The following is a 21937-nucleotide window of genomic DNA, read 5'->3' as shown; positions in this document are numbered from 1 at the left end:
CCTGGTCTCTCCCAGCATGCCCTGCCCTGTGCCTGCTCAGTCTAGAACCATCCACCTGACCCCTCCTTGGGCTGTCTCTGCCTTTCTCAGGCTCCAGCTTTTTTCCTTACCCACCAGATCTCACTCCTGTCGTCCTGTTTACAACCTTAAACTTTTTAAACTCTGCTTATCCCTTTTCTCCCCAGCCAGTTGTTCTCCAGTTCTCCCAAAAAACAAAAACAAAAAAACCCCACTCTCTCTTCCCCGTACAGAGACCTTGAGCTCCCCTCTGTTCGTGAATTCACACAGCAGATGCTAGCTGAACATCAGAAAGCACCCAAATTGGAAAAGGAATTATTTCCTTCCCGCCTCTGTCCACATTTGGGCCAGTGTGCCTATGACTTAATTATACCCTGAGTGAGTAATTTTACCATGAGCTGAAGTAAAAACCGTCTTATGAATAATTCCATCCTTTCACCCTGTGGACTAGATTTTACAGACAATTTACAGACTGACAGTTCAAAAAAAGGTGCTTCGTAAATCCACAAAATAACTAATGTCAGGAGAACCATGGCCGACACGCAGTCTCTGAAGTAGTTAGAGGGTACATTACAGCGTTGTTGGTGTTTGTGAACCCACTCCACATTCCTCCCAAATCAGCACAGTTTCGCAGGCAAAACCTAAACATTTCTCCTAAAGTCGCACCTTCAGGGATGCCACCTTGGCCCGCAGGACCAAAAGGAAGGAGAACTGGAAGCCAGTTCTCCAGCTTGGGTTACACAGCTGCGCGACAAGGTCACAGTACTTTCTCAGAATGCTCAGTCATAAGATTTGCTTTGATATATCGATTTAGGGAAAGACGAAGACTTCAAAATGTATTCATTAAATAAGACTTCACAGATGAATTGGTAGCTGTATAGTCGGATGGACGAATGCCACTGTGGGCATGGGACACATTCAGTCCTAGGAATAGAAAAGTGCGTAAGACCTGGTCGCTGCGTGGGAAAGCTATTGCCGCCTTTCAAAAGGCAAACACGTAAGCAGTTGTTACGGATGTCATATGGATGGCAGTGGCCACTCAAGCCTTGTCAAAGCCAGTTAGAGCTTGCCGCCTTCCTCGGTTCTTTTTATCCGTCATTTCCTGGCTTTCCTTCTACCCTGCTGGGCATTCCTGTTAGGTCTCCTTTTGTTCAACCATTCTGTTAATACGGGGGTACCTCCCAGTGGTGTCTCTGGCCCACTTCGTTCTTTCCTTACTTGCTTTCTCTGGACGCTCGTGTGTGCCTGTGGTTTCAGACATCTCCACTCCGAGAGGCCCCAAATCTATATCTTAACTGTAGATTTTGACTTCTGCTCTGTTCTGGAATAATCACCTGACATTTAGACAATTCTATTTAACTTTCACACTGACACCTCAATTTCAAACCTTAAAAAATCAAAACGATAGAAGGAAATATGCAACGAATATGCCTGTGACAACAGCAGTCAGCAAGGCTTTTCTTAAGCGAGTCCTGGCACGTGTGAGCCGTAATGGAAAAGGCTGATACATTTGCTTCCATCAAAATTGGTAACACATCATAAACACACTCAAAAGATAAAGAAGAGACTAAAGAAGATATTGGTGACATAAAACAGATGGAGTAGAGTATAAAGTATTTTTTTACAACTCCATAAGAAAAATATAGCCTAACAGAAGAATATGTAAAAGATAAAAACAAGCAATTCACAGAAGATACACAAATGGCAACGGAGCTATGCCCAGTCTCACCCATGATCGGAGAAATGCAAGTTAAAGCAATAATATATTCATTATCATTCAGAAAAAAATCTTGATCATGTCAAGTATTGAGAGTGTCGGGTAAGGAGTTCTTGTGAATACCGTATAATCAAAATAGCCGTGTGGAGGGCAGTTTGGCATTTAGAGCGTAACACCCTGGGACCCAGTAATCCCACTTCCCAGCAATGAATTCTGGAGAAACAAAAATGACACTAATTTTTGAAGTTATTTGTAAAAGTATATCCATTGTAGCATCATGTGTTAGAACAGGAAATTTGGGGAAAAAAAAACTACTCATTGAGGGGACACTGGGTAAGTCTATACTCTGGAATACTATGCAGCGGTCAAAAAGAATGAAGTAGCCATAAGTGCACTGACTTAGAAGAACCCCTAAAATACTGGTTGTGTGGGAGAAAAATCAAGTGTGAAATACGTAAGTCAGACATCTACGAAGTGATACTCCCTATTTCCTTAGAATAAGTGTCAAAATGCACAGAACCAGGCCTGAAAGATGGTGCACCAAGCTGACAGGGGTGACCTCAGAGGGCAGAGCTGAGATTGGGGCAGGTGGCCAATGAGGGCTTCATCTTCTAAGTTTCACTTTTTTTAAATCACAAAGCAACATACCATAATGTCTTATGTAATTTAAAAATTAATAATTTAAAGATAATCCATCTGCTTCCTCTTCAAAATGGCTCCTTTGACTCAGAAATGGTACCATTGTCTGTGCCTCTCTCCCACTCCCAAACCATGGTAAGTCACTAAATCCTGTCAAGTCTTCTAAATATCTCTTTCCTTTCTGTCCCATCACCACTGCCATGGTTCTGACCACCGTAATTGCTCTCAATCATCTCTCAACTATTTAGGATTTTCTCAAATAGTGACCCTGCTCCATCCTCGGCCAGCTCCAACGCATCCTGCAAGCCACTGCTGGCAGATCATTTATTCTCAGAGGCGGATCTCATTGTGTCACTGCCCTACCTAATTTCCAGATTTCCCATCACCTTCAAGACCAAGTCTGATTTACCTGATTTGGCAAACAGCCTCCTTAGTAATCAATTCCTTCGCACCTCTCTGTCCCTTTGCATTTCTCACTTCTCAAATTCTATTCTTTTCCAAGCACCTTTAATTTACCCTTCTCAAGCCTCTGCCTATATTCCTGATGGTTCCCTTACCTTGGATGCCCTAAGGGCTGAGCTCAACTATTCCTCCTTTAGGAAGCCTTCCAGATTGCTCCCAACAAAACCAGGCATTCCTTCTCTCTTTCCCTAGCACCTTGTATCTCCAACATAGCACGTGGTCACTTTCCATGTGCAATTCTCTCATCAAATATGAGCCTTTCAAAAGCAAGAGATGATGGAAAATGGTGGACTAGAAAGTTCCAGGCTCTCATTTTCCCCAGAGACACCAAATAATAATAATAAAAGCTCATACAACTAAACCTGGCTAAAGTAACCTTATAGGAGCTCTGTAAAATAGGTAAAGGTCTACAGAAACCAAGTTAACACTTGATCAAGAAAAAGTCACTCAAAATGGTAGGAGTTTTCAGTGTTTTAATTCACCCTTAACCTGCCCTTCCCTTGTGACAGCATTGTCTCAATCTGGAGGGGGTGGCTCAGTAACCAATGCCCTCCTTAAGCCACAGAGCACAAAGAAGGACTAATTTACAATGTTCTAACCTGTCTGGAGGCTGCCTGCATGACTGATATGTTTTACCTAACTTGAATCTCAGGTAGAGAAAGGCACAGCTCACGAAAGCTGCAAGGGGACTGCAGGCCCACAGATGCCTGGGGTTGGAGCATGTAATAGACCATATAAGGATCCAAAAAGGAGCTGGATTAAGACTCTTTGGGACATTAAGACATTTGAAATCAGCCATGCACATGGGACAATCAAAAAAGCCACAATGCAGGCCTAAGCAAGATATATACTCAGGCAAGATGCATGAGAAGATCCTAAATTTTCCCCTTGGGCTGATCCTAAGACTCAGACATGCCCATTTTATTGGTGAAGGACTGCCCTAACACAGACCCAGTCTGAAAAGACAGAGAGGTAGCTGTTTTTCAAATGTCCAGTTTGTTGTAACAGCAACAACAACAACAAAATCACAGGGCATACAAAGCAACAGAAAAATATGGCCCATTCAAAGGGAGAAAACAGACTGGCAAAAATTTTCTCTGAAGAAATACAGGCATTGGACTTACTAGACTTTAAAGCAATGGTAATAAATGTGCTCAAATAGCTAACACAAAGCATGGATGAAAAACTAAAAAAAAAAAATCAGTAAAATGATATATGAACAAAATGAGAATATGAACAAAGAGATGAAAATTATAAGAAGGAAACAAATAGAAATCCTGGAGCTGAAAAATACAATAATGGAATTGAAAAATTCACTAGAAGTTTAATAGCAGATTTGAACAGGCAGACAAAAGAATCAGCAAACCTGAAGAGAGGATATTTGAAAGCATCAAGTCTGAGGAGCAGAGAAAATGAATAAAGAAAGGAAGCAGAGTTTAAGGGACTTTTGGGACATCATGAAGTGGACCAATGTGCATATTAAGAAAATCCCAGAAACAGAAAAGAGAAAAAGTTAGAGAGATTATTTGGGGAAAAAAAATAAGAACTGAAAATGCTTCAAGTTTGAAAAAAACACGAATCTACAAATCCAAGCAGCTCAGTTAACTCCAACTGGGATAAACCTAAAGAGACCCACATCAAGACACATTGTAATCAAACTGTTGAGAGCCAAAGAGAGAATCTTGCAAGCAGCAAGAAACTTACCACATACAAAGAATCCTCTATAAGATTATAAACTGATTTCTCAGTAGTAACCTTGGAGACCAGAAGGCCATGGAATATTTAAAGTGCTAGAGAAAAAAAAAACCCCGTCTGTTGACCAAGAATTCTATACCCAGTACAAAATGTCCTTCAAAAATGAGGGGGAAGATACAAGTTCTGATAAAGGTAAATACATGTTCAAATATAAAAACCAATATTATTGTAATTTTGTTCATAACACTAACTTCTATGGCATTTAAAAGATAATGCATAGAATTATGAAGCTATGTTACCGTGTACACAAAATATCAAGATGTAATTTGTGTCACCAATAACAAAAAGTGGGCAGTATGGAGCTGTAAAGGAGTAGTTTTTGTATGCAATTGAAGCTGTTATCAATTTAAAATAGATTGTTATAACATTAGAACGTTATATGTAATCCTCATATTAATGATATTTCCAAAGAAAATATCTATAGAATATACACAAAAGAAAATGATAAAGGAATTAAGATGTGCTGCTACAAAAAAAAAAAAACAACTAAACCCAAAGGAAGCAGTAATGGAGGAAATGAGTGACACACAAAAAAAAGAAGGAAAAAAAAGGCTTTAAGACACTGAACACAAATAGCAAGATGGCAAAGTAAGTATTTTACTCTTAGCAATTACTTGAAATGTAAATGGCTTCAACTTTTAATCTATGCTCACAGAATGGAATAAAAAACGTGATTCAACTATGTGCTATCTACAAATTCACTTGAGATCTAAGAACACAACTAGATTGAAACTGAAAGGACAGAAAAAAGATATTCTGTGCAAATAGTAACCAAAAGAGAGCAGAGGTGGATATACTGATATTAGATAAAGTGGACTTTAAGTCAAAAACCGTTACAAGAGACAAAGAAGGACATTATATAATGTTTCAATTCACCAAAAAGGTATAACAATTATAGACATACATGCACCACAAATCATAGCTCCAAAATACACAAAGCAAACGTTGACGGACCTGCAAGGAGCAACAGACAGCTCTACAATAGTATTGTAGTTGGAGACTTCAATATCCCATTTTTAATAATAGATACAGCAGAATACATGGTTTTCTCAAGTGTGCATAAAACATTCTGCAGGATAGGTCATAAGTTATGCCAAAAAATGAGTTTGCAGGTTTTTTCTAAAGAGATGGAGTCTCACTATGTTCCCCAGGTGGGAGATCAGTGGTGTGATCATCACTCACTGCAGCCTCGCACTCCTGAGCAGTCTGCTCAAGCAGTCCCCTCACACCAGCCTCCCAAGGAGCTGGTGCTACAGGCGTGCACCACCATGCTTGGCTAATTTAAAAAATTTTTTTGTAGGTGAATCTCACTAGGTTGCACAAAACAAGTCTTATTGTTTTAAGACTTTAAATTGCTTAAATTGTAATTGAAATCATACAAAGTATCTTTTCTAAACACAATGGAATGAAACTAGAAATCAATAACTAAAGGAAAACTGAAAAATTTACAAATGTTTGGAAATTAAACACCATACTCCTAAAACACCAGTGGACCAAAGAAGAAATTACAAATGAAAACACAACATACCAAGCTTATGGGTGAAGAAATACCAGTGGTAAGAAAGAGACTTATAGCTCCAAACAGTTGCATATAAAACGAAGAAAGCCCTCAAATCAATCACCTATCTCTAAATCTTAAGGAACTGGCAAAATAACAACAAAATAAACCCAACCTGAAAGCAGGAAAGAAAATAATATTGAAGCAGGGACAAATAAAATAGAGAATAGAAAAATAACAGAGAAAAATCAATGACCCCAAATTTGGTTCTCTGAAATGATTAACAAAGGTGTGTATATTCTGCATTTTTTCATATTTCAATTGGATCTTTCTTAGAATCACATAATGGCTTTAAAATGTCATCTACTCAATCAATTCCATCTGTAGTTCTTTAGGTGCCTCGGTGATATCAACTAGGTGAGGCTGAAATGCTAATTTGAGTGTCATGACAGGATTCAAAGTCAGTGAACTTTTCATTGTATTCTCCAATTAATAGGTCTACAACAGCTGCAAAGTCCTCCAATGATGAGCATATATCATCCTGTTCATCAGTGACCTTTGCTAACTGGGGAAAATGTTCATCCAAAATTTCTTTTTGGAGAAGTGGTGTTTTGGAAAAAGACAGCTTTTTTGTTTTTGTCCAAAGCTGGTAACAGACTGGTGTACTTGACCCCCGTAAAGTCTCGCCAACCAGCCTTGTGCAATAGTGGTGCTAGTCAGGCAGGGGAAGTTAGAACTAAATCACGAGTGTAGCAGCCATCAATTTAGCCCTATGGCTACTAATGTTCTCATTGTGCTGGTCAATCTGGGAGGATTATTTCGTTGAAACTTATTTTGTTCTTTGGTATTGTAAATATGTTCATTTTAAAAATAAAATAAAAATATAAAAGACCAATAAAAATGTATTAATAAAAATAAAAGGATTTTTCTGTAAAATTTGGATTCAATCAAAAAACCACACCTAAGGACCTAGAAAGCCACGTGTGGCCGGAAGGCCACAGGTTCCTCACCCCTGTCCTGGACCACAATTTGAAAACCGTTGAATTAGATAGTTGCATTATAATGAACAACAGAGGGAAAAAAAGACAATAGAATGATATCTGTAGAGTCCCAAGTGAAAACAAAATCACTGTCAATATAGAGTTGATACCCAAGAAAACCATCTTTCAAAAACAGGTGCAATGTATATGACCTGAACTTATGTACCCCCATGATGAGCTGAAATAAAAAATATATATATATATAATATATATATATATATTGTATATATATAAAACAAAAAACAGGTGCAAAAGATATTGCAGAACAAAAATTAAGAGTTCATTTACAGTGGACTTTCACTGATAAATTCTAGAATGTGTGCTTCAGGAAGAAAAATTATCCCAGAAGGAAGATTTGATATTGAAGCAGGAATGGGGAAGCAAATAAAATGGTAAATGTGAGTAAATTTAACCAATGTTGATTATGCAAAACAAAAACATTACTCTCTAATCTGAAGGACTGTAAGATTAATTTAGAAATAACACTATGGCATAAAAAGCATACGGATCAAGATTGGAATGATTGGATTTAAAACATAATATTCTTATGTGTTAGGAGAAATATTTCATGTTTATTAAATTTAGACTTATAAAACAAAACAGAAATATTAAAATTCCAGTGCATTCACTATAAGAACAGTAACAAAGCACGACACCAAATTAGCAGAGGGGAATCTACAGAATGAGAGAACAAAGAAAATAGTCCAAAGGAATTTATAAAAGGCAAAAAATAAAATAGAAACTTATCTTAGTAAGAACATTTATCTTTTAATATTTATCTTAATGTTAATTCATTAAATAAGAAACCTGGTACATATTAATATTTTATGAAAATAAGTCTATATTTCAAAACAATAAAAAATTAATAAAAGCAGCATTTTTATATATCTGTGCAAATTTCTAATGTCTGATTAAAAAGACAATATATTGTTTCAGCTAAAGTATGGAAGAGAATCCACCTTCATGCGGATATGAAGTTAAAAAATGAAGGATGTTGCAGACTCTCTAAAAGGGTCTTGGGGATCTCCAGGGGTCCTTAGACCACATTTTAACAAGTACTACACCAAAAACTTGTCAGTTTCAAGATTGCAAACTGAACACATGTAGCAATCTTCTGATCCCTACACCAAATAGAAATACATAAAATACTTTAAAATAAAAATGTGTTGTTTCACTTAAAAACTAGGTGTGTATGCATGAGGGAGCAGAGGAATTCCTTGAAGGAGAGTTCTATCATAAAAAATTTGAAATGGCATCAAAACTGTCCCATGCATTGTGGTGGTGGAAGCCAAAACCTAAAGGTGATCCAGAAGCAATGAATAGGGTACTAAGTTGAGGTACTCTAGGCAGATGAAACCTTGTGCATCACCCCTGCTCTTCCTAAGGGACCAAGCAGCAGTGGAGGCTGGAGGGGGGTGGTATCCATCTGCTGGTGGGAGCTGGGATCAAAGAGGCAGGACACTACTTCCAGTGCCAGGAGAAACAGCGGGTGCTCAAGCATGGAATGCCAACTACTCCACCCAGCCATTCAACCCACCCTTGCCCATTCTTACCATACACAACAGTAACACCTGCTAAGGTCCCATATTGTAGAGATACTGGATAGTTTAACAAGAAATTTCAAGCACGAAGGTGAACACACAATCAAAAATCATCAATGGTTGAAGGAAATTTAGTACTGTGGAAGCAGCAGCAAACTCAACCAATGGCAGAATGTATATCCAAGGACAAACAATTAATGTAGACATAAGAAAAGGAGTAGAAATAAAGACTCACCCAGAGAAACAAAAGCTGAGGGATTTTGTCAATGCAAGACATATCCTACAAGAAATGCTAAAGGGAGTTTCTCAATCTGGAAGAAAAGGATGCTAATGAACAATAAGAAATCATTTGAAGGTACAAATCTCACTGGTAATAGTAACTACATAGACAAATAAAGAATACTCTAACAGTGTAACTGTGGTGTGCAAACCACTCATATCTTGAGTAGGAAGACTAAAAGACAAACCTACCAAAAATGATAGCTACAACAACTTAAAATATATACAGTATAAAAAGAAATAACTAGAAACAACAAAATGTCAAAAAGTGGGGGTAGGGAATGAAGTTAAAGTGTACAGTTATTTTAGCTTTCTTTTTATACTTTTTTTGGTAATCAGAGTTAAGTTGTCATCAGTTTAAAATAATTGTTTATAAGATGTTATCTGTAAGTAACCTTAACTCAAAAAACCTACAATAAATACACCAAAAATGAAAAGAAATTAAAACTCAATAAGAGAAAATCACTTTTACACAAAGGAAAACAGGAAGGAAGGAAGAAGGAAAAAGAATCACAAAGTAACCAGAAATCAAATAACATGGCAGTACTAAATCCTTATCAATAATAACATTGACTGTAGATAGACTAAACTGTCCAAATGAAGAGTAGTTGAATGCATAAAAATAACAAAACCCAACTATATGGTGCCTACAAGAAACTCACTTCACCCATAAAGATACACAAACTGCAAATAAAGGGATGGAAAAAGATATTCCATGCAAATGGAAACCAAAAAAGAGCAGGAGTAGCTATCTTTATATCAGACAAAATAGATTTCAAGACAAAAACTGTAAAAAAAAGAGAAAAAGTTTATTATATAATGATAAAGGGATCAATTCAGCAAGAGGACATAAAAATTATAAATACTTATGTACCTGACCCTGGAGCACCCAGATATATAAAGCAAATTTATTAGCGCTAAAGAGATCCCTATACAATTAGCTGGAGACTTCAACACTCCACTTTCAGCATTGGACAGGTTATCAAGACAGAAAATTAAAGAAATTTTATCTGTACCATAGACAAAATGGACCTAATAGATATCTACACAATATTTCATCTAATAGCTGTAGAAAATGCATTCTTCTCTTCAGCACATGAATCATTCTCAAGGAAAGACCATATTTTAGGCCACAAAGCAAGTCTTTGAAAATTAAAAAAAATTGAAATTATATCAAGTATCTTCTCTGACCACCATGAAATAAAAGTAGAAATCAACAACAAGAGGAACGTTGGAAACTATGCAAACACATGGAAATTAAATAATATGCTCTTGAATGACCAGTGGGTCAATGAAGAAATTAATAAAATATCTTGAAACATGTGAAAGTGGAAACACCACACACCAAACCCTACAGGACAAAATAAAAGCAGTACTAAGAGGAAAGTTCATAGCAATAAGTGCTAACATTGAAAAATGTAGAAAAACTTCAAATAACCAACCTAACAATGTCTCTTAAAGGACTAGAAAAGCAAGAGCGTACCAAACCCAAAATTAGAAAAAAAGAAATGAAGTGAAACAAACAAAAAAATACAAAATACCAATGAAACTAAAAGCTGATTTTTTTTAAAAGATAGACAAAATTATCAAACAATTGGACTAAGAAAAAAGGTAGCAGGCCCAATAAATAAAATCAGAGATGAAAAGGGGACATTGTAACTGACACCACATTCAAAGAATCACTGGAAACTACCATGAGCAACTACAAGCCAATAAATTGGAAAATCTAGAAGAAATAGATAAATTCCTAGACACAGAACACCTACCAATATTGAACTATGAAGAAATCCAAAGCCTGAATAGACCAATGACAAGTAACAAGAGAGAAACCATAATAGAAAGTCTCCTGTCAAAGAAAATCCCAGGACCCAATGGCTTCCCTGATTAACTCTACCAAACATTTAAAGAAGAAATAATACCAATCCTACTCAAACTATTCCTCCCCAAATCCCAAAAAACAAACAAACAAAAAACATGGATGAGAGAATACTTCCAAACTCATTCTATAAGGCCAGTATTACCCTAATACCAAAACTAGACATAAAAAAAGAAAACCACAGGCCAATATTTCTGATGAACATAGATGCAAAAATCCTCAATAAAATACAAGCAAACAGAATTCAACAACACATTAAAAAGACCATTCATCATGATCAAGTGGGATTCATCCCAGGGATGCAACGATGGATGCTTCCACATACACAAATCTATCAAACTGATCCATCACATCAGCAGAACAAAGGACAAAAACTATATGATCAGTTCAATAGATGCTGAAAAAGCATTTGATAAAACTGAACATCCTTTCATGTTCAAAAAACTGGATATAGAAGGAACATACTTCAACACAATAAAAGCCATATATGACAGACCCACAGCTAGTACCATAGTGAACGGGGAAAAACTGAAAGCCTTTCCTCTCTGATCTACAACAAGGACGTCCAGTTTCACCACTGTTATTCAACACTGTACTGGAAATCCTACTTAGAGCAATTAGACAAGAGAAAGAAAGAAAAGACATCCAAATTGGAAAGGAAGAAGTCAAATTATCCTTGTTGGTAGACAATATGATCTTATATTTACAGAAACCTAAAGACTCCTTAGGTTTCTATTAGAACTAATAAATGTATTGAGTAAAGCTGCTAGATAAAAAGCCAGAAAAAATTAATACACAAAAATCAATAGCATTTCTACATGCCAACTGCAAACAATCTGTAAAAGACACCAAGAAAGTAATCTTGTTTACAATAGCTATAAATAATATACCTTAGGAATAAACTTAACCAAATAAGTGAAAGATTTATACAATGAAAACTATAAAACACTGATGAAAGAAATTAAAGAGGTCACCAAAACATGAAAAGATATTCTATGTTTATGGATTAGAAGAATCAATATTGTTAAAATGTCCATACTACCCAAAGCAATCTACAGATTAAATGCAATCCCTATCAAAATAGAAATAACATTCTTCACAGAATTGGAAAAAAATAATTCTAAAGTTTATATGGATCTGCAAAAGACCCAGAATAGCCAAAGCTGTCCTGAGTAAAAAGAACAAAACTGGAGGAATCATATTAACTGACTTCAAACAATGCTACAACACATCTGCCGTCCACGCCAGCCTCACAGCGCACTGAGGCTGCAGTTCTCACTGGACGGGTGTCCACTGGACAAACTTTGCCGTGGGTCACCCATAAAACCAGGGGAGCTTCCTCTTCCATCTTGATTTGTGTCATGAGAGCTTGGCTTTGATCCTGTTTAGTTTTCCACCTGCTGGGGGCACAGAGTGCGGGGTCTGTGTTCAGAGACAGCCGACCGTGAGGTCGGGGACCCAGGACAGGAGGTGCACAGCATTGCTCCCCCCAGCCATTGCCAGCTCTGTAGGCTCCTCTGACTCGAAGTTCTCTCCTCTACCTGGAACAGCTCCTGCCTCTTGTGTATACTGATTACAATCCAAATTCTTACGCCTATTGTTCTAAATGGCATAACTTCACCAAGATGACTTAGGCTCTCAGTGCCACTCTGAGGGATATTTGATTTGAATAAAATTGTTCATTTGGGAGGCACCTCAGAAAAGAAAGGGGATAACATTTCATAAGCCCTGTGGGCAGCATTTTTGATTGATATCTAGAGGCCTCCAGACAAAACTCTGAATCAAAGATCGCATCACTGCAAGATTCTGTGGCCAAAGCTAAACAATGATTTGGCAAACTCAAGCAAGAGCAAACTAGACTCGTTTCCCTAGTAAATCTTCCGCCTCCTTGTCCTCCAGTTCTCTCTCCACATCCAGCTCCCCCTCTTACCCTGCTGACTTCTCTCCTTCTGCACCTCTGCCCCCTTCTTCCCTTATCCGGACCCCCTGCCCTTCCCCAGCAGCTTTCCTAAGACCCCAAAATGCCAGTCGCCTGTAGGGACCCATCCCTCCCATGAGCCAGGCACGCAGGCAACCGTCAAACTCAAACCCTGGACCTGAGCTAAATTAAGAGGTACAGTTAAAGATTTCCATAAATTCAAACAAGACCAGCAAATATTCACAGAAGAATTTAAAATTCTCTCAGGCACATATGACCTAGGATTATCAACTGGTACACATGTTGGTCCAAACCTCAGATGCTAAATCCTGGATGGCAAAAGATGACTGGATTGACTCAGAAAGGGACCTATAGGATCCTTCTTTCTACAACAAGCCTGCAGGTCCAAATGGGCCAGAAAATCTGGTCAAAGTCTCCTAAAAGCCATACCTCAAACATTTCCAGTAAAACTTGATAGGACCATAATTTAAACATGCAAAAAAACACAAGAGGAAACTATAGGAGATTTTCAAGATAGGCCAGCAAATACCTTCTGACATCACTTAGGAGTTCAAGAAAGTGCTAACAACTGCCCTGTCATCTCATTCTGTCACTGGAGTTGAACCTTAGAGACCTAATTGAAAAGTGGAAATCAGTGGGAGACAGCTCTGTCAGCTAAACTGTATCACCTGGCAGAACATTTTCATAGGGCTTTAGAACAAAAATGAGACAAGACCCAAAGTAAACTATAGATTAAAAAGCCAAGTAATTCATTCTCCAGCCAACCACCTGCTGACGAGAACACTTGCAGGTATTGTTAACAGAAGGAACACAAGAAAACAGATGATCCCATATTATGAAAGAAAAATCCCTCCATTCAGATCAATGAAGGAAAATCACTCAATATCCCACCACACCTTTAAATAGTCACGGTGAACTCACTATAAACATAGTCATCCTCGTCAACTCCTGGTGCCCCTCTTCCTGCCATCCTCGCTTGACCTCTTCCCCAGAGTAAACCTATGACTTGGGTGGTAGGTAGTTCAAATAACCCGCAGAAGTTTCCTATCTCCCAGCCCTTAACCTAACCCTTAGGTCCTGGACTGAAGAACATTCCTTCCTGGTCTGTGATGCCACTCCCAACAATTTAATAGTGAGAGGCTTACTTTGCAAGCGGAACTGTAATATTAAATGCTCACCAGAGGGACTGTTTCCTGAGGTTCCGGAGCTTTGCTCTTTTCTAGTCAAGTTGTGTGCTCTGGATGCACCTTTGCTTCCTTCATGATGTTTCATGCATCCCCCAGATAAGCATCTTGACACTGCACTTGGCACTCTACGGCTGAACAATTTCACTGACATAGGCAAAATAACTGGAGCAGAACCTATAAAAATTCAGGTAGATCCTGCCAAACCAACACCTAAACTTCTCCAATATTCTTTGAAGTCAGACACAAAGTAAGGGATCAAAACTACAGTTGAAAGCCTTCTATGTCAAGGTCTTCTCCTACCCCCTGCACTAGCCCTTGTAACCACTCCTGTCCTGAGAGGAAAGAACTCAAACACAGGAGGACGGCCATTTGCTCAGGACTTCAGGGCCATCAGTGAAATTGTCATCCCTTCCTGGTCACACCTTAACCCAAATACCAGTCTATCATCGATTCCTCCTGAAGCCACTTGCTTCACTGCAGTGGACATTTGTGCTGCCTTTTCCCGTGTGTCTCTGGCTGGCAGAGCCCACTCACCTGGGGAGGACAATCGTACACCCAGACAGCCATGCCCAGGGGTCCATGGGCAGCCTCTCCTACTCTTCCTTGGTCCTCAATCAAGACCTAAAAGATCTAAATTTTCCTTGTGATTCATTTCTAACACAATACGTAGATAATCTCCTTTGTTCAGGAAACAAGGAAGCCTATAAAAAGGTTTCCATTTACTTGCTCTCAGTCTTAGTAATAAAGGCACATACAGTTTCAAAAGAGAAATTACAATTTTGCCAGAATAGTTCATTATTTAGGGCCTGACCTATCTACAGAGGAAAAACACTCTCTCCCATTAGACTGAAGGCCATTCAGACTTACCCCAGACCTCTCACAATGACAACTGAGAGGATTTCTAAGTTTAACTGGACATTGCAGACAATGGTTGCCAAATTTTTCTGAGACTGGAAAACCTCTTTATGAATAAGTCCTCAGGAAGAGCCCCTCTGCTGTGACTGCCCGGACATGAGCAGGCATTCTGACGCCTGAAGAAGGCTTTCAACAGCCTCCTGTTCTACGCATCTAGACCTCCTTGTGCAGGAGTGATCCAGACCAGCCCTTGGGATTTTACCTCAACTTCCTGGGAGTCATCAAAACCCCACCATGTACTGTGGCCTTAGCCTCCACCCAGCGGCGAAGGCTCATCCCTCCTGTCTGAGGCCCCCCTGCTGCTGCAAACTCACTGATGTTTCTGCTGAATCAGTTCTAGGCTCCCACTTGACCTTGCGTTTCTCATGCCATGCAGACATCAGTACTGACTGAGGACGCACAGCACTTTCCAGCCATCCGATTAGCCTCTTACGGGATGCTATCACTGTCTCTCGCCCACATTAGTATTCTCAGCTGCAACAGCTACACCCTGGCACGCTCCTGCCCCTGCCAGAAGAGGGGAGTCTTCATGACTGTCTTAGCTCAGTGACAGAGCTCTCTGTACCTCGCTTAGATTTATCAGAGTCCCAGTGAGAACCCTGACCTAAGACTCTGCATTGGATCATACCTCAAAACTGAACCTGGAGAAGGTCACTTGAGCCCAGGAGTTGGAGGCTGCAGTGAGCTATGATGATGTCGCTGCACTCCAGCCTGGGAGACAGAGCGAGCCCCTGTCTCAAAAACGACGACGAAAACCTCAAAACTAAAAAACTAAACCTGGAGGTTATCAAGCAGGATATTCTGTTGCTAATCCAAGCTCTGCTTCAGAATACAGTCCTCTACCTGAGGCAAAAGCAGCCCAGGTGGCAGAATTATTGCACTTACTAGAGTTTGTCAGCCAGCCAAAGACCTGCGAGTTGATACGTATACAGGTATCAGGTGTGCTCTGGAGCAGTGCATGATTTGGGGTGATTTGGAAACAAAGAGGGTCTCTCACCTCACCGGAACACCCATCAAAGAAAAGTTACGAACTTTGAAATGCACTCCTGCTTCCTGAGAAGTGGCTATCCTAGAGGCTGAAGCTCACGTTCAAAGGCAACGCGGACGCGAAGGGGAATGTTCCAGCAGGCTAGCAGGCCCAGCAAGCTGCCTTCACCAAGGCTCCCGTCCTCTCTAATACTCAAAGGAGGACTCTCAGAAGGGATTCAAAGAGACACCGTAAAATAGCAACACAACCAACCCCAACAACAAAATAACAAAAACAACATAAACAAAGATGTGCTTTTACAAGAAGCAAAGTGACAGGAAGGTTGAAAATCAATGAGCGTCCTACCTTGTCTGGGGGCAGCTCTGTTGCCGGGGGGCTTCGCTCAGCGTCCGTCCCCATTTGGCTTTGGATCTCCTGGCGTGGGACCGGGTCTTCCCTTTTCTCTGGGAGTCGGGGCACATCAACTTTCTTGCTTCCCGCATCTGTATTCCACTCTTCTTTTTCCCCCCGAACACTCCGTGTGGAGGTAGCAGATGAAGGGACGGAGATACTCTCTGATCCTCCGACCGAGCCTCAGCCCCGGGCAGCCACTGAGCCCCCGGCTCCTCCCCCAAACCTCGTGCTGGGCTTCCTGCTCCTCCTGGCTTCTAGGGCTGAGCTTTTCCTCTTCTGTTCCCCACGCCCAGCTGCAACAAATTGCCTTCAGCTCCTTAAGCCTCAAGTTTTTACTCCTCTTTCTTCTGAAGCTAAGGTTTTCCTTCCACAGATGCGACAGGTGTCAGTGGGGTTTTGGCAGGGGCTGTTCCCCTCCGCCAGCCAGCACTGAGCTAAACACCTGAGGGAAACTACACCTGTAGGAGTCTGCGGACTCCTCTCTGCCTGTGGCCCCTTCGGGATTCACACTCTTACCTTAGCCCACACCCGGCCTTTAGGAATTCCCTGAAAGCTTTTTCTCATGCACTTGTATCACACTTGGTGGTCTGTCTGCACCAGGTCAGCACCCAGGTCCTGTTTCTCCCCGAGACATCTGTCTCTCTCCAGGGAGAACGTTGAACTTCGCCTGAGTCCCGTGCCCCCCGCAGATGGCAACAGTTAACAGGTTCCCCCATTGTTTTGTGTTTCGGGAAAGGGCTTGCCACAAAGAACCGTCTTTCCCACAATGACTCAGACAGTACTTGCTGTCCATTCTTTGCCATGACTGGCATAAGGCTTCTGTGTTTACTTGTGACAAGGCCAAACACAGACCTTTCCCCTTTCGCCTGAACCTGCTAATAGTCAGGTACAGACCCTCCCCCTTGCTCCCCTGCCCAACTTCTAAACAGCTCAAGTCAGAGCTGTTTGCTTCCTTGCGGCCAGGTAGACGCAGAGACAGTTATAATTCAGCTGACCGACTGAGACTTGCCCTGATTGCAAACAATCCCACTGGTAAATCACCCACCTGGAACTTGTCTACTTCTCCCTGTAAAATCTAAGGTACAAACCGCGCTGCCCAGAGACTCTGATCTCTGAATCCGAGTGTCCTTCCTGTGGCACGGTCTGAATATAATCATCTCCTTAATGGCCTGGTGGCTTTTGTCTCTGACACCAGATTTCAGGTTAGTTATTTGCCCTGTGACCTCAGTTCTCTGAAAGTTCGGGAAAAGTCATTTATTTGCATTTTCTTGCTGTAAATGTGGGATCAGTTCTGCCCCCTGCTCTCGATATCTCTGAGCAGAAGCTGCAAATCCTGACTCTTTTACCCACCACCTTCAGAAGGAAGGGCATGTTCTCTGGTATCTTCCAAAGGCGACCAGTCCGGTGGTTTGTATTTTTGTGAAGTACCGTTATGAACTAATGGATTTTAACATTTTAAGGTTTTCAATCTATTGCAGTTATTCTTTTTATACTTATATTTGGCCAATAGGAGCCCCTTCAAGTTGGCCTTTTACACCTTTGACACAACCCAGGTGGTCTGTGATGGTTTCTGGGCTTTCTGCAGAACAGGCTGGTCCTCATTCTGCACTTTTCCCACCTGGAGCTGGAATCAGTCATTTCTCCAGGGAGCCTTGTTCGTTTCAAATGGTACTTAAAGATTATAATCTGGGCTCCAGTGGTATTTTAACTCTTTATATGAAAAACAGATTCATTATTTTCTTAAAAATATGAGAATAATAGTATTACTCATAGTATTGTATTAAGTAAATGAGGTAAGGGATATTAATTCAAGACTTAAAGTTAGCTTTTCTGTTTGTTCAAAAAATATTTATTGAGCACATGCTCTGAGCCAGACATGTTCTAGACTCCGGAGATACACCGGCAAAAAAGAAGACAATTCTTCCTTGCATAGGGTTCACCTTCTAGTGGAGGGAGGCAAACAATAGACAAATAATAAAATAAAATAGTGTATCCGGTGATCGGTGCTATGAAGAAAACTAAAGCAAGGAAGGGGGCTGAAGAAGTGCTATTGTTATTTTTAGTAATACTATTATTATTACTGCTAAAAAGGAACAAGCTAAAATTTCCTATGTATGTCACCCACTCCAAGCAATATGATTAGGCAGACAAATCTCATGTATGAAAGCAAAAGTCTATTTTTAATATCCTATCAGGCCTCCCTATTTAAATAGATTATAAATGCACCCTTATGTGAAGTCTATAATCATCGTCCTCCTTAACCACATCGGGTGGGTAAAGCCATTGCCAAGGACTGAGTTTGCTGAAGAAAGAGACACCTGCATATTGTTGGTGTCTGGACACAAGGCACACGCGTGTCCCCGCCCATGTTGGCAGACACAGACACAGATCACGGTGATGGTCCTTCTCGGGACCCGCGAGATTGCATCTCAATAAAATTCTCCTGTGCTCCCTCCTTCCCAATAAAGGTGAGATGGACAATAGAGAGAGCCATCCTTTTAAGAGCTGATGATCCCCCAGCTCTGCCTCTCATCCCCGCTGATGGCTTCTTAGGGACCCTTCGGCTCCCCTCGAGAGCGTTTTGAAGGGGCCGTAGCACCTAAGTAGAGGAAGTTTTTATTTTAATGTCTATTGACATATCACCAAAGAACCAAATAAAAACATTTTATTCGGTGATACTTTCTTAAGGCAGCCACTATTTGTGAAAAGCATTTAAGTGCCAAAGATGAATGACAGCCCCCGCCACATTTCCGATGCAGCTGCATAAGAAATAGGAACATTGCTGCCCGAACGCTATAAAGTATTTTTATGGCGCTCTAAATTCTGTTGGTGTGTAGTAAACCAGGCACTGGAGACAAATTTCCAAGATTGTGTATATATCAATATAATAGACAGTCCAATCTATTTCTAGGGTAATCGTTGTATATATCTTAAAGATACATTTTTATTAAAAATGAGATTTATTCTATAGGAACAGCATTACCAAGTTGCTGCCCAATGGTATGGCGTCCATGTTTTTGGAGAATTCACAGTTGGAACTGCAGATTGGTGTTTTTAACCTGCTGTTGCTCTGGGTACCAGATCACCCTAAAATCTGCAGTCTCAGCTATTAGATTGTTACATTCTTTTAAAAATCTCGTTAGGTGCTTTTAAAAATGAGAGAGACACATGGAGCCTGCACTGATGATGTTGTAGGTTTGATCCTCTGCAAAACACGCTCTTGTCCTGAGAAAGCAGAATGCACAGGTGAGGGTTCAATCTCTGAAAAGTGCGAATGGTGCCTGTTGTAACCAGCACTTACTCCTCTGCCCACGAGACTGAGGACTGCCCAAGGCCTGTGCTGCCTCTGTCTCTCTCCTCGTCCCCAGTGCCTGACATACCATGGCAGGGATGGTCCCAGAGCCTGGCACACAGGCAACGGGATTGAGAAGTAAACTGAATAAATGCATGGCGATTTGATTACTTTGTATTCTTACTAAACTTCCTCCCTACGAATTCCACCCGTTCCAGTGCATTTTCTGCTTCACTCAGACTGGACACCTGAACCTCTCCTGGGCGAACGGCGGACTTTCCCGCCAGCAGGACGGTGCTCATGCTGTGGGGGCCGCCGCAACGCTTTTCCCTCCCTCCTCCGGGAAGTTTTCTCAGCATTTATGGTGAAGGTAAATTGGTGAGAGGCTGGAATCAGATAAAACATACGAACACATCCAGCAGATGCTCAGGAGAGTAAACTTGACTTTTCTTCTCCGTGCTACGGCCCCTGCTCCCCCGCTGACCCCTGGGGCGCGGCATCTGGACCTCTTAGTTCAGCCGTGAGCAAACACCGTTACCTGCTGCTCAGGAATTGTCTCTTCCAGGTCTCTCTGGTCTCCCGGCTGGGCCCGTGGAGGACCCTGTGTTATTCCCTTGCATTCATCATAACATCTGGGACACAGACACCTGGCAGAAACTTAGCACAAGTTGCTGGTCAGCTTTCTCCTCTCCTGTGCTCCCTTCTCTCCTTTTTTTGTGATAAACATTTTTTAGGGAGGTCTTTTTGTCTCTGTTCGTCACTGCCTTGCTTACCCCGCGATCCTGCCTCTCTGGGCCACTGCAGACTGGACGCAGGGGTGGGAGACTCACCCGGGCGCTCTCTCCTCGGGATGTGTAAATGACAGATAACCCAGACAGATAACCTGGACAGCTGAGACAAGAAAAGGCAACCTTGCCGGTGCCGGGCACCCGTGTTCCACCCTGGGGACTGGGGACTCAAAGCAGTTGCTGGATGGACAGAGAGGAGGATGGAGCAGCTGAGCAGGTGGATGAGAACAGGAGTTGCAAGGACTCCTGGCAAGTTCCCAGGGTCCAACTCTGCTAATTCTTCCGGGGGCCAGAGCTTTTCTGCTCTCAGGTTCTGTGAGATTCCCGTTGTCGTTCGTTAAATCCCTGATTACATCCCCTACCCAAGCTAGCCTGCTACTCAAAGATTCTTACTTGACATATTCTCTTTCTCTCCCCAAATACTTCACAGAGCAACCTTTGCGAGTGCTGAGGGCTTGGAGCACCTGGGTCCTTTGTCTCCTCTGCCTGCTGGATCCAAGCCTGGGGTCAGATGGGCTGGGGTGGGAGAGCAGAAGCTCACAGCAGCCTGGCGTTTTGGGAATCGACCTGGTCTCTGCATTACGCCTGTTCTTGGCCAGCAGTGGCTCCTGTGACAAGCAGCTCCTGAAAGCATTGCGATGTGGGCAGAGCACTGTGCCAGCAGCACTGGCTTCAAAGCTAGATGCACCTAAATTCTGTTACTTAGAGGAGGTACAGCCTGGAGTTCCTTTGCTTATTTCTCCTAACGCAGCGGATGTGAGGGTTGAGAGGGCTGGTCTCAGGCTGCAGTGCCCGGCCCGATGCCTGGCAGATAGAGGTGCCCACTGTCCCTTCCATGCACCGTCACTGTGACCTGAACCACAGAGGAGGAGGGATGCTGAGAAGGGGATTGATCCTGAGACAACAAACATGTCTGTGGTCCCTGTCCAGGGACATGTGTACCAACTCCTGGTCTCCTAGAAGCCAGTTCAAAAGACACAGTAATCCAGCATCCCCCGCCCCCCCCATGTGAGCCAAGTGTGGGAAGCAGGAAAGAATGTTTAGACAGGAGAAGGAAGAGAAACTGGATTTTTTGTTTTGTTTGTTTTGTTTTTCTTAGACCCTCATCTACCCCTTTATCTCCTCTCTGGGTGTCACAGTCTGCTTGGGCTGCCATAACGAAACAGCATAGACCGAGTGGCTGAAACAACAGACACTCATTTTCTAACAGATTCCAGAGGATGGAAGTCCAAGATCAGGGAGCCAGCATGGTCAGGTTCTGGTGAGGGCTCTTTCTTGCCTCACAGGCGGGCACCGTGCTGCTGTCAGCTCACATGACTTCTCCTGTGGGCAGGGAGAGGGCTGGGGAGGAAGAAGGAGAGAGGGGAGGAGGTGGCGAGAGAGAGAGAGAGAGAGAGAGAGAGAGAGATTTTATAAGGCTACCTATCCTATCAGATTAGGACCCTTCCCTTATGATGTCATTTAACATTAATTACTTCCTAAAAGCCCTAGCTCCCAATACAGTCACACTGGGGCTTAGGGCTTCAACATACGAATTTCGGGAGGACAACACTCAGTCCACAGCACTGGGGTTTGGAGCTTGAGCCAGGGACGGTGGGGAAAGAACAAAG

Source organism: Lemur catta, chromosome 5, assembly GCF_020740605.2.
Source record: "Lemur catta isolate mLemCat1 chromosome 5, mLemCat1.pri, whole genome shotgun sequence".
NCBI classification, from domain to species: domain Eukaryota; kingdom Metazoa; phylum Chordata; class Mammalia; order Primates; family Lemuridae; genus Lemur; species Lemur catta.
The sequence above is the reverse complement of the archived record's forward strand: the minus strand, read 5'-3'. Positions refer to the sequence as shown.